General features: G+C 38.5%; 1 protein-coding gene across 2 annotated transcripts in view; it reads left to right on the top strand.

Moving 5' to 3' along the window:
- Positions 1–13,080, top strand: part of DDIAS (DNA damage induced apoptosis suppressor) — a 35,306-nt gene extending 22,226 nt beyond the window's left edge. Inside the window, exons 9-10 of one of the 2 annotated variants that reach the window (XR_010946216.1) lie at positions 1,226–1,509; positions 12,784–13,080. The gene's annotated coding sequence lies outside the window, so the exon portion shown is untranslated. The remainder of the gene's footprint in view (positions 1–1,225; positions 1,510–12,783) is intronic. The other variant, XM_067750508.1, reaches the window with a different exon arrangement.
- Positions 13,081–14,065: the final 985 nt, after the last annotated feature.

A 14,065-nucleotide genomic window follows, 5' to 3' on the forward strand; every position in this document is an offset into this window, starting at 1 on the left:
GTATTTCCTGTAAATAAGGTCTAAAGACTTGATTAGATTTAGGGTTTGGGCAGAGATATTTCATGGATTTATGTTGTGCACTTCATATTGTATCAGTGGAGACACAGTATCAAGTTATCCCACTATTAATGATGCTAAGTGAGATTGCTTGCTTAAGATGTTGCCCACCAGATCTCTCTAGTCTACAGGTACTTTTTTTCTTTTTTTTCCTTTTTTTAAGAGTAAAGAGTCAGTATTATAGTTGCCTACCAGTGGTGTCAATGAGTTTCCATTTCCTGCTCTCTATCACTATGTGCTCAAGAATTTTTACTTACTCAGTGATGTACAGTCGGTTTCACGCATTCTTTTTGATACTCCATGTAATACTTGCTCCCTCACTTCCAGCTACTGTTGTTTATAGCCAGTCTCCATCAAAAAATAGTCACTGTCAGCTTTCACATCACTCACTATTCAACCTGCTGCAATCTATTCTCTCTCCCCCACCTCCAGTGGCTACGGTGTTGGTAGTTTTCTAACCCTCAAATCCAATGGATTTGTCATTCCTTATTTTATTTGATCTCTTTGCACTCTATATACAGGTAACATTTTCATGGTTTCTGGTTTCTCCTAGTCTCTGATCAAGTATGCCTGCAGGGCAATTTTTTTTTTTTTTTGCTGGGCGCTATATAAACAATTTGATTTTAAGATGTATTACAAAATTCATGGTCCCATGTAAGGTAGAGTTCATCAATGAAGATTTAGAATAATGGATAAGAAAAAGATGTGCATTTATTGACCAGTCAGTGCATGTGAAGATTCTTTATAGTATACAGGCAGCACCCCTTTCTCAGGCCAAGGATATAGTCTCTTCATGTTCTTTATTGTCAAATGTGCCATTCCTGGCTAATTTCATATCTCCCACTGTGATTAAAGAGTAGTAATGTAGTTACTATTGTATTGAACTATGTAGATCTTACCTCTACAGTTCCCTAATGTCATTTATTTAATGCTGGTTACATCTTTACTCATGATGCTGCATCCATTGTGCCACCGTGAGTACTGGCTTCCAGTAACTCTCTCAAATGTTACTCTGCTTCACTGATGATTACCAAAAATGCAGATCTTACACAGAGTATGCAGGAAAATGTGAATAATAATTCATTTTCTGGTTATATTTAGCATTTGGACTTTTCTAGCATAAACGTAGAGCACATATTCTAACCGTGTCTTCTCTTGAACTTTTTAGGCTGTAATTACTGCATTCCCAAACTGTGATCTCTTAGCCACACCCAGGAAGAATAGTCAAGAGGCCCACGGATGGAGCAAGAAGAATAGTTTCATTTGTGCAAGGAATGCCCATTCCTCCATCAGCATGGCTTAAGCCCATACCTAGAGGGCACAAGGTCGCTGTCAATTGGAAATGAGAGGACGTTGATTGGAAGAGCCAGTTGGCATAGCAGAGCAGCAGTCTTAAAAGGCCTCAGATTAGATGGGCCTGTCCTGACACACAGTGCAGAACCTGCAGAGAGGGTAAGGGGACCTCCCTGGTGCCAGTGGTGGGAGGTGGACAGAATTTAAGAACAATGTCACCATCCTCACAAACTTGGTGGTCTACAGACCAAAGACAGTCCCATAGTTGGAACACAGACCAGTGGGAGCCAATGCACAGACCCACACATACAACTCAATCTCAAGGGTCAGTAGTTTGGTAACCCAAAACCCTGAATTCATTCTGTGTCTAATATGAGAGTCACCTAAAAGCACCATTCTGGCAGCTCAGTTTCCTACTATTGTGTGAAGGAAATATTGCTTCGGCCAGTAGAAATGGTCCACTCTTCAGATCCAGGGAAATTCCATAGGCACAAGACCCAGAGCTCCTTAGAGCATTTGTTCCACATGAAGAGTAGGTGAGTGGGTTAGAAGGTCAGAGAGTACCTCAGATGGGAGAAATGGCACGTGTCCCAGCACCAAAGTGGGACTTGAAAATCTCAAGAGAGGCATTCTGGCGACCAAGTCTACATGGGGACCAGATCCAGGCTCAGGGTGCCTTCCTTAGTCCCAGGAACTGGAGGTGAATTCAGAAAATCTTGAGGAAGACACTCCAAAGCATCAGTCTCCCTGAAGCATGGGGCTGGGCAGGGTCCTTTCTTACTCAGCTCTTAGAGGTACTGTCTGATCATCCCCTCTTATTATCCTTGACTGCTTCATTTGCCTGCCTTTTAAAAGATGGTGCCTCTTAGTGTTCTGTTATTGGCCCTTCTGTTGTAAACCCGAATGAACTTTTTGGCCAACCCAATACATGTACTCTTTGGTTGAATTTATCCACTCATCTGTAGTTACCACCCATAAGCTGTTTAATTCAAAGTCTGTCTTTTATCTAGACTCTCCTGAGACCAAACTTGTATGTTAGTGTTTTATTATTCAGCTCAAAATGTTTTATAATTTCCATGTGGGTTCTTTGACCCCTGAATTTTTTTACAAATGTATTTCTTCATTTCCAAACAGAAAGGATTCTTTCCCTAGCTATCTCTTTATGAATGATTTCTACCTGAATTACACTGTGGTCAGAAAAATTATTCTATATTATTTCAGTCCTTTGAAATTTGTTGAGACATTTTCTGGCCCAATCTATAGCCAGATTGTAAATGTTCTAGGTGTGCTTGAAAAGAACATATATTCTGCAGTTACTGGGCACAGAATTTTATATGTGTATATTAAATATATTAATCATGTTCAAATTATCTATATCTGTACCAACTTTTCCCTTGTTTTATTAATTATTGAAAGAGGGATTTTTAAATCTCCCTCTATGATTATGAATATGTATATTTCTCCTTTTAGTTCTGTCAATTTTTATTTCATTTTGAGGCTATGTTATTAGACACAAATTCAATCTTGTGTCTTCCTGATGGACATGGGGAAAGTCCCGTTTCATTGCTATTAATGCTTTTTGTCCTAAAATCTAATTGTTATTACTGTACTACATTAGTTTTGTCTTGGTTAGTGGGTTTTGTTTTTCATTTCTCTTTTATTTGTTTGTTTATTTATTGGCTGCATTAGGTCTTAGTTGTTGTGCACAGGCTTTTCTCTAGTTGTGGCAAGCAGGGCTACTCTTCATTGTGGTGCGCAGGCTTCTCATTGCAGTGGCTTCTCTTGTTGCGGAGCGTGGCCTCTAGGGCGTGCAGGTTTCAGTAGTTGTGGCTCGTGGGCTCTAGAGAGCAGGCTCAGTAGTTGTGGCCCACAGGCTTAGTTGCTCCGTGGCATATGGGATCCTCCTGGACAAGGGATCGAACCCATGTCCCCTGCATTGGCAGGCGGATTCTTAACCACTGTGCTACCAGGGAAGTCCCTCATTTCTCTTTTAAATCTTTCTGTAGCTTTACATCATAGAAATGTTTCCTGTAAACCTCATATAGTTTGGTTTTGTTTTATTGTCCAGTTTGACAATCTTTGTCCTCTAGCTGGAATATTTCATCCATTAACAATTAATGTAATAATTTAAATATATTTGAGTTTATCATATTTCATGCTTCCTGTTTATCCTGTCTATTCAATGTTTTGTGACTTCTTCTTTTTCTTATAATCCTTTCCCAAAGACCTTAAATCTTTTTAATCCATTTACTATTTCTTTTAATTATGTTTGTCATAAGTTTTAATTCTATATTTTTAACTCCACAAGATATAGTTTCTATAGTCAGTTTTTTATATTTTTTTTTGTTTTTGTTTTAGATTTACCCACATATTTACCATTCTCTTTGCTCTTCAATTTATGTTTTATCCTAGATCTTATATCACTTTCCTTTGGTCTGAAATAAAACCTTCAGAATTTTTTTTTTTAACTTTTATCTATGTAGTTTTTTCTTTTAATCCAGAGTTGTTTTTTGAGTTTTGAGTGTCCTAGCTTTGGCAGTTTACTGTTTATTTATTTATTTGGTTGCACCAGGTCTTTAGTTGGGGCAGGCGGGCTCCTTAGTTGTGTGTGGTATGCATGTGGGATCACCAGCAATCAAACCCAGGCCCCCTGCATCAGGAGCATAGAGTGTTAATGACTGTGCCACCAGGGAAGTCCCCAAAATTATTTCTTCTGTTGAGATTTTCTTGATGGAAAACTCAGGTTTTTTGATTTTGCATATTTATTTATTTGTTTGAAGATGTCTTTATTTTCACTCTCAATCTTTTTCTTTTTTTGGCCACTCCACACAGCTTGCAGGATCTTAGTTTCCCAACCAGGGACTGAACCTAGGCCACAGCAGTGAAAGCACCAAGTCCTCACCACTGGATCACCAGGGAATTCCCAATTTTTCACTCTCAATCTTGAAAGATATTTTCTCTGAGTGTAGAATTCTAGGGTAGGAGTTATTCTCTTTCCACTCACAACGCCATTCAACTGTCCCTGGCTCTCATTGCTGTTGAGAAATCAGCTAACTGCCTTTTTTTTTTTTTAAGTAATCTGATATTTTTCTTTCTGGATATTTTTATTCTGCCTTTAGTGTTCCTCAGTTCTATTAATGATGTGTTGAGATATGGATTTCTTCTTTTTTTTTTTTTTTTTTTTTTTTGCGGTACGCGGGCCTCTCACTGTTGTGGCCTCTCCCGTTGCGGAGCACAGGCTCCGGACGCGCAGGCTCAGCGGCCGTGGCTCACGGGCCCAGCCGCTCCGCAGCACGTGGGATCTTCCCGGACCGGGGCACGAACCCGCGTCCCCTGCATCGGCAGGCGGACTCTCAACCACTGTGCCACCAGGGAAGCCTCGGATTTCTTCTTTTAATTCTTCTTGAGATTCATTAAGTTTACTGAACCTGTGCATTAGTGCCTTTCAACGGTTCTAAAGATTTCTCAGCCATAATCTTAAAATATTGCCTCTACTCCATTCACTCTCATTTGAGAATTCCAATTAAACATGTTATGCATTCTCACTCTATCTTTCATTTCTCTTAACCTTTCCTTGATTGTTTTCCTCTTTATATCTGTTTGTGCTGCATTCTATACAATTTCTTCTGACCTCTTCATCTGTGTCTAATCTACTTTTCTACCTACCCATTGAGTTTTTCTTTCAAAAATTATATATTTTCTGAAAGCTGGATTTTTTTTTTTCGAATTTGCTAGATCACATTTTAAAGTCTTCTTTTTCCTCTAGACATTTTCAGGTTTGTCTGTTACCACTTTAGACACAGTAAGCATAGTTGTTTTATATTCTGTGTTTGACAGTTTCAGTAACTAAAGTCTTGATAGGTCCCTATTGTCATATTTTTTTTCTGCTGGTTCTCACTCATAGTGCCATGTTTCCTTGAGGCCTAGTTTAGCTGGAGCTACTTGTTTTCTTTGGAAAATTATTTATAAGAATTCTGAGGCCTAAGAAAATGTTTTCTGGGGAAGGATTTCCATTTGCTTCTGCCAAGTGCCTGGAATCACTACCAGTGTAAAACAACTTAAACTAAATTCATATTTGAGGGCTTTTTATTTTTTTAATTTATTTTATGAAGTATAATTGATTTATAATGTTGTGTTAATTTCTACTGTGAGAGTTTTTTAGATCCACCAAATGAGTTGAATTTGGGTTGCTAAATCATACAGGGGTCAGATTATGACTATAACTTCTTAGGGACTGTTTCTTTCCTCCACTGCTGAGGGTTTATATCTGATTCCCCCTACACTGAAGACCTTCTGAGGTCCTGCCTTAATGGGCAATTCCTAATCCTATTAGATTCCTTACCATGAGCAAGTTATCTTCTGTTCCCCATACCTCACACAACAATGAAAACTGAGTTAAGATTGTCCCCAAAGCATTTTGTCCATCTTTTATGGCTGAATTATTTGTGACTGTATTACAGTATTTGACCTGCCATGAATTATCATTTAATAATAAACGTCCCAGGATTTTTACTCCTTTTAGATGATTAAAAAAAAACTACCCTCAAAGTTGCAGCTACCTTATTAGACTGTTAAACAGTTATTAAATTTCTAAATATTGGATCTCATCAGTTCTTAGCATTTTAGACCTGGAGGGGATCTTGGAAAACATCTGAATCAGTGGTTCTCATCCATAGGCTGCTCATTTAAATCACTTGGGGCCTTTTAAAACCATATTGATGCCTAGATCTCATCCCAGACCAGATTTATCAGAATTTGTGAGGGTAAATCTCACATATCAGTAGTTTTTTTAAACTCTCCAGGTGATTCTAATGTGAATCCAGGGTTACAAAGCACTGGTCTAAACCTCATAGATGAGGAAACTGAGACCCAAAGATGCTAAAAGTCTTCCCAAAATTCACGTTTACATAAGGTGGAGGTTAGAACGTGAAGTACCCTAACTCTTACTCCAGGACTCTATTGCCCCATTCTGCCTCCTTTATTATTGAATACTAAATAAAGATTGGCAACAACATTTCTTTTAATTCAAGAATTCAAACATCATGTGTTTTCTGGGTACTTGGCACTAATGATAGGATTATTAAATAGAAAAACACTCTGGAAACTTAAGGTTAGAGAAAAGCTGATGGAAAACTAGAAGGATTATCTAGTTAGCATTTGTTCTTTAAAGTCACTGCCTAGTCTGGATCTTCTACCTAAAGTGCAACGAAATGTTTTGGTTATAATTTAATACCAGGGGCAAAAGAACCTGTCTTCCCATTAAAACTGATACGTTTAATTATTTTCTAATAATGAGAACTGCATCCTTGACTGTTTTTCCTTTTTCTTGTAAAGAATTCCAAACCAAACATGATGCTCAGTTATAGCCACTGTACTGGGTCTTATGGTTTGCTCCCTCCTTTTAAGTGATCTGAATTTTATTTCCATTTTTATTAACATTATGGCATAAGTGCCCTTTATTATAAAAATGCCTTTATTAGTTTTGAAAGGAAGTGGTGAAGTAAATTTTTAAATTTAAAAACCAACCTCAATTCATTAATAGATTGTTACCATTTAATGAGTAAAATATATGTAAACTGCTGTTTTTTATTTCCCTAGAGTGTTTACCAAGGAAAACATAAAATATAGACTTCTAAATTTATCTAAGAGAGAAATTTTAGATACATGGTTTTCTCAATCAGCATTATTCATTTTATAGATTTCTTTGATAATTATCAGTTGTGAAAGTCATATCTATACCTATTAGATGACTGATTATGTATGCATACGTACCAGAATCTAATGTGATACCACGGCCAGCCAGACTTTTCTTTTAGCTGCTGGTCTTTAAAGAGTCGATAACCATTTCTTGATAACCATAACTTATGTGGCAGACCTTTGTTAGGTTCTATCATTCATTAAAAGTATTCAGCAAATTGTTTGTTGTGTTCCAGAATGTACCTGGCACCGTGCTAGGCTTAAGATAACTGCTATCAAGAAGCTCACACTCTAATACATGATGTCACATACATTATATCATTTAGCTTTCATTCAATCCTATAAAATATTGTTATCCCCATAGCCTCTACTATCTTATCTGTAAAACAGAAATAATACCTCTTAAAGCTACTGTGAGAGTTAAATAAGACAATAAGTGTGGAACATGGTTCCTGCCATCAAATTCAGTGTTCTTTCTACACCACCACACCTTCCAATACCAGAATTTTCTGTTTGCTTTCACCTACCCCTTTATTCTTCAGATACCATTTTGAATTAGCATCTGCTCTATGGTTGTAATACCTTTAACCAATTCCAATTCCTCACCTCCACCATGGCTTCTTCCCATCTTTCTCCCTTTATTAAAATCCAATCCTTTTCTGACCCCTTGCTTCCCCCTTGCAACTCAAAGTATTTTTGGAAATGATCCCTTATCACTGATTCATTGTTGATGGCAATGTAATTGGTATGAATTCTGTGTAAGATAATTTGGCATTATCTATGAAAATTATAAAAGCATTTCCACTTGTAAAAAGTTACCCCACAATTATATTCATATATAAAGAAGTATTAAAGAAAGATATTCCATATCGCATTGTTTTTAATAGCAAAATAGTGAAACAAATAATCATCAACATTTATAAATGGTTTTATATGTGTAGAATATTACTGGAAGGATACAAAAAAACCAGTGAAAATTTTTTTAAAAAGTGAAAATCAGAGTGTATGGCATTATATGTATACACGTACACATATATACACATATAGACATATATATGTATATATCTTTCATGAGTATAATGATACTTTAAACACTAGGTGCCTTCAAATGATGATAGAGAACCAGTTCATTGTCTTGAAAACTTATAAAAACAAAGGGAAAGAATTAAACATTTATCTTAATTTTCTTATATAAACTGTACCATTGGATAACCAAATAGCTGTAGGGAATTCTGCTTATAAAGACTCCAACTAATACATTTCATAAATGATAGAAATGGAATATGACCATTTTGCAATCCCCAATGAATAATGGATGTGCTCATTGAGCATCAATGGCTGCTAATATTCCAAAAAGAGACAAGGAGCATCTGTCTATTTACTAGATGACTTGCTGCCTGATTCATGAATCATTCAATAAAGTCAATTAGATCTTCAAAAAAACCAAAAAGACAAGATATTATATGCTTCCAGATGAAAGAATATATCACTTCCTTTAATCTTGCCAAAAGTATTGAACCTGAGTCTAATCTCACCTCTGTATCTAGCTGTCAATTTGCAAAATACACAACTGACAAAAGAACATGCAGACCTACACCAATAAAAATGAAATCAGCAAAATCCAGACTAGGAAACTGCATATCAGACAATGCATGTTCTTCAACAGATGATTTTAAGGAAAAGAAAAAGATGGTGGAGGAGCCTGTAAATCATTTAAAAGGCGCATGAAATTTTTTTTAATGGGCAAGACTAAACTCCAGTGCCTTGAGATGCACACTTGTGTATGTCAATTCCTTGATCACTATGAAGTCAAGATAGTTTCTTTGAGAAGGAGAGGAGATTCAGGAATGGTTGGCAAAGTTCTATTTCTTGACTCAAATACAAGTGTGTTTACCTTATAATAGTTTACTAAATGATACACTTGTTTTCCTGCATTTATGTTTTAGTTTATATTTTTTAATGTTTTAAAAATAATTGAATGTAAGTAGGTGCATTGTAACGAGGGAAACAAAAGGCACAGACAGGTGGAGCATCTCTCTTTGGGCCAGTCCTCATAGTTATTTTACATACTTTGTCATTTACAGAAGTCAGGTAACTCACTCAAGGCCAAGGCCACATCACTAAGTGGCAGAGCCAAAGCTCTGATTTTTCCAGTGCACTGCACCGCCTCTCAGGCCTTAAGGGGAATGCTGCAAGATCCCTCACCTCTTAGGCCAGGCATTTCTCTGTGAGACAACTTCTGCCTTCTTGTTGACCAGTGGCTGCAGCCACTTGAATAATTTAAGGTTGAAGGCAGGTGAAGTATTCTGCACTGTTTTTATCTGATCCATCACTTGCACTTTCAGCCTAAATTAATTTGTTATGTGATAAGAGAAAATTATCTCCATGGGAGAGAAATGAACTCACCTATAAAAATATTGCCTTTTCCCTAATAGGATTCAATCTGTTTCCTGCAGTTCCCTTTAGGTGCCAAGCTGAAGTGTATGACCGCTTGGCCTATCTCCCTTCATCACAATTCCTTCACCGGCTGAAGAATTTTCTGCTAACTCGAGCTACCAGCTCTGCCAAGAGCCAAGTGTTTGTCCATCCCTTGCCTGCCTTGGGTGGGAAATGATAACTCATGACATTGCAAAACCCAGGGCTGACCAGCAGCTTTCTCATTTTGTATACAGCAAATACAGGGGCTCAGGGCCTGGGTTGATGGACACAATAGCACCTATAATTAGATCCAGGTGCTGTATACACTGGCCATTGACTATGACTCCAATAATTACAAAGTCAACCAACCAAAATAGATGTTATCAAAGATGGCTAAAACAGAGACCTAAAAATCAGCAGGAGCTGGAGAAGCATTTTCCCACTCTTTGAAGATCTAAGCTTAAGATACATGTGTTTGGTAAAACAGGCATTTTTTCAGCAGGCCTTAACCAGATTACTTGTCTCAGAGCTTGCAGCTTGGTGGGTATCAGATAAAGGGATTCATTGAAAGCATAAGCTTAAGGGACATGATTAAGTTAACTGGAGTCAATAAATGCCATTGACAGTATGTTACAACTCTCCTAGATCTTGGGGTATTTCTTATGTAACAAAGGGGAAGTGGATATGGTAACTCTCATATTGAACCTGTGACTAAGCAGCCAGTCAGCCCAATTAACTAATACAATCTGCTGTAGATTGAATGTTTGTGTCCCCCCCATCCCCGAAATTCCTATGTTGAAACCTAATCCCCAAAGTGATGATGTTTGGAGGTAGGGTCTTTGGGAGGTGATTAGGTCATGAGGGAAAAGCCCTTATTAAAGAGGTCACAGAGAGCTCCCTCACCCCTTGTACCATGTGAGAACACAGTGAAAAGATGGCCATCTATGAACCAGGAAACATACCCTCACCAGATACCAAATCTGCAGGCACCTCGATCTTGGACTTCCCAGCTTCCAGAACTGTGAGAAGTAAATTTCTGATGTTTATAAGCCATCCAATCTATGGAATTTTGGTATAGCAGCCTGAAGAGACTAAGACACCATCTCTCAATGGCCTGCTAGATGACTAATTTTTATTTCATATATGTAGTGTTATTTATTATGTGCCTATTATATGCCAGACACAATGGCACTTTACTTGTATTATTTCATTTAATCCTCAGAGTAGCACTAGTATTCTGAGCACTAGTATTAGCTCAATTTTAAAGAAGAGAAAATTGAGGCACAGAGATAAAATAACTTGTTCAAGGCCATAACCAGTATATGGTAGAGCTAGGGTTCAAACATAGGTCTTTTGTCCATGCTCTTCCCACAAATACTAAGGCAAAGATTGCTAACAGCCTACCCTAATATCCATTCTCTGCTTCTTCCTTTGTAATAAAACCCCTATTTTATTCAGGAGAGAAATATGCCCTATTGAAAGACTGTATTTCCCTGCCTCCCTGGCAAGTCAAGTTCTGGTCAGAAAGATATAAATGGAAATGTTGTGTGGAACTTCCAAGAAGTTTCCTTAGAATGAAGGGATCAAGCCCTTCTTCCTCCTTCCTTTCTCTTTCTTCCTTCCTGCTGTGGAGACTGGGACGTGATGGCTAGGCCTCTAGCAGCTATCCTGGACAGGAAGGTGGTCTTGAAAATAGAGGCCAGAATGAGAGAGAGCCCAAGTCACTGATAACACCATGAAACCACAGTATTACCCATTCCAGGCTTCCAACCTCTAGACTTCTTTCACATGAGAAAAAGAAACCCTGCCTTGTTTTCTCGGGTTTATTATTATATGTAACCAAATATGCCACATATATCTGTATTTCACCCACATTTTGCCTTGCACAATTATCTAAAGCTAAATAATTCTGCTCTCGATGCCCACTAATTAGTAAAATAGCTGTCTGTGGCTCCAGCTTGTTTAACTCTTTATTAAAAAGGCCCGAAGAGAAAAGAACTAACATTTGTATGCCTTCTATGTGTTAGGTACCCATATATATTATTTAACATTCTCACTGTCTCATTCCATGATCATTCCCATCAGTGCTAATATATCCTGCTTTAAAAACAAAACTCTTTTTTTTTTTTGGCGGTACGCGGGCCTCTCACTGCTGTGGCCTCTCCCGTTGCGGAGCACAGGCTCCGGACGCGCAGGCTCAGCGGCCGTGGCTCACGGGCCCAGCCGCTCCGCGGCATGTGGAATCTTCCTGGACCGGGGCACGAACCCGTGTCCCCTGCATCAGCAGATGGACTCTCAACCACTGTGCCACCAGGGAAGCCCCCAAAACTCTTTTTTGACTTCATATTCCTCTCAACACCCCTTATCAGCAAAAACTCCTTAAAAGATTTATATTATAGCCACTGTTCATCTCTCTTCTGATTCTCCTGAACCCAAGCAAGGCATTCTCTCATCCCCGTCACTCTGATAAAATAACTCTTTCAGCATCATCCATGACCTTCACCCTTGCTAACTCCACGGTCATCTCTTAGTCCTTGCCTCTCTTAATATATTAGCAGCATTTGACACAGGTGATTGCATCCTCCTTGAAATACTTTCTTCACTAGGCTTTCAGAATACCACTCTGTTTTCTTCCTGTTTCACTGGTCATGTGTTCTATCCCTTGCTGGTTCTTTCTTATCCCTGACTAAGTGTTGGGAGTGCTCCAGGGTTCAGTCCTCAGTCCTCTTTTCCACTTACATTCACTTCTTTGGTGACATCAAACAGTTTTATGACTTTCAGTACCATCATTGTGGTATCAGCTCCCAAATTTCTACCTCCAGCCTGATCTTCCCAAATTTCAGAAACATATATATAGCTGCCAACTCAATATCTCTATTTGGATATCGAATAGACATCTCAAACTGGACAGGTCCTAAACCAAACTCCTGGTTCACCCTGCCCGCCATAACTACTCCTCCAACAGTGTTTTCCTTATAAATGTCAGTAAAACACTACCAGTTGCTCAAGCCAAAAACTTCAGTGTCATCCTTGGCTCCTCTTTCTCTACATCTAAACCATGAGCAATGGGAATTCCCTGGTGGTCCAGCAGTTAGGACTCAGTGTTTTCACTGCCGAGGGCCCGGGTTCAATCCCTGGTCAGGGAACTAAGATCCCACAAACTGCTGTGCAGGGCAGCCAAAAAAATAAATAAACCATGAGCAAGACCTGTAGGCTCTATCTTTAAAATATATACAGAATCCATGTTTGAGGGCATTAAAAATTATTTAAAACTTTTTAGACATGATTATAATATTGTTGTCTTTTAAATTCTTTTAGTGATACATTCTGAAGTATTTTTAGATGAAATTACATGATACGTGGGCCTTGCTGCAAAACTACAGAATGGAGAAAATGGGAATATAGAAGAAACAAGATTGATCATGAGTTGGTAATTGTTGAAGGTGAGTGATGTGTACATGGAGGTTCATTATATCAATACTAGTCTACTATGTTTTACCTATGTTTGACATTTTCTATAATAAAAAGTTAAATAGTTCTCATCACACACAAAAAATTGTTTCTGTGTGCGGTGATGGATGTTAACTAGCATTATTGTGGCAATCATTTTGCAATATATACATATGTCAAATCATGTTGCACACCTGAAACTAATACAATGTTATATGTCAATTATAGCTCAATTTTTTAAAAATATGAGTAGCTCTATTTTTTAGTATTTTATTTTTAATTTTTTTAAAAAAATTATTTTTTTTAATTTATTTTACTTTTGGCTGTGTTGGGTCTTCAGTGCTGCGCATGGGCGTTGCAGTGAGCGGGGGATGCTCTTCGTTGAGTGCACGGGGCTTCTCATTGCAGTGGCTTCTCTTGTTGCGGAGCACGGGCTCTAGGCATACAGGCTTTAGCAGTTGTGGCATGTGGGCTCGGTAGTTGTGGTTTGCAGGCTCTAGAGCACAGGCTCAGTAGTTGTGGTGCACTGGCTTAGTTGCTCCGCGGCGTGTGGGATCTTCCCGGACCAGGGCTCGAACCCATTTCCCCTGCATTGGCAGGTGGATTCTTAACCACTGCGCCACCAGGGAAGCCCCAGCTCAATTTAAAAAAATTTAAAAAATTTAAAAAGGTAAATAAAATAGAGCCAGAATAGGAGCACTTCCCACAATCTCCACACCTACTCCCATGTCCCAAGTCACTTTCTTTCACCTGGATTATAGCAGTGATCTCCTTAAGTAGTCTCCCTGGTACTGCCTTTGCCTGTTTATAATCTACCCTCAACAGGGCATCAGGGTGATCTTGTTAAAATGTAAGTAAAGTCACTCCTCTACTCAAAACCCTCCAAAGGCTCCAGCTCACTCTAAGTCTAAAAACCAAAGTCTTTGCAGTGGACTCCAAGGTGCAATGATCCATGCCACCACTCCCCTCAAACCTTTGCCCCTCACTTTTTCATTTCGTTTTAGCCTTGTTTGCATCCCTTTGCCTTGAGGCCTTTGTACATTCTGTTCCCTCTGCCTAGAACACTTTTCACCAAAATGCATACACCATTCACTCTGTCACTTCTTTCAGGTCTACTATTAAATGACATATTATCAATGAGGGCCTCCCT

The sequence above is a fragment of the Pseudorca crassidens genome, chromosome 9 (assembly GCF_039906515.1).
Source record: "Pseudorca crassidens isolate mPseCra1 chromosome 9, mPseCra1.hap1, whole genome shotgun sequence".
Lineage (NCBI taxonomy): Eukaryota > Metazoa > Chordata > Mammalia > Artiodactyla > Delphinidae > Pseudorca > Pseudorca crassidens.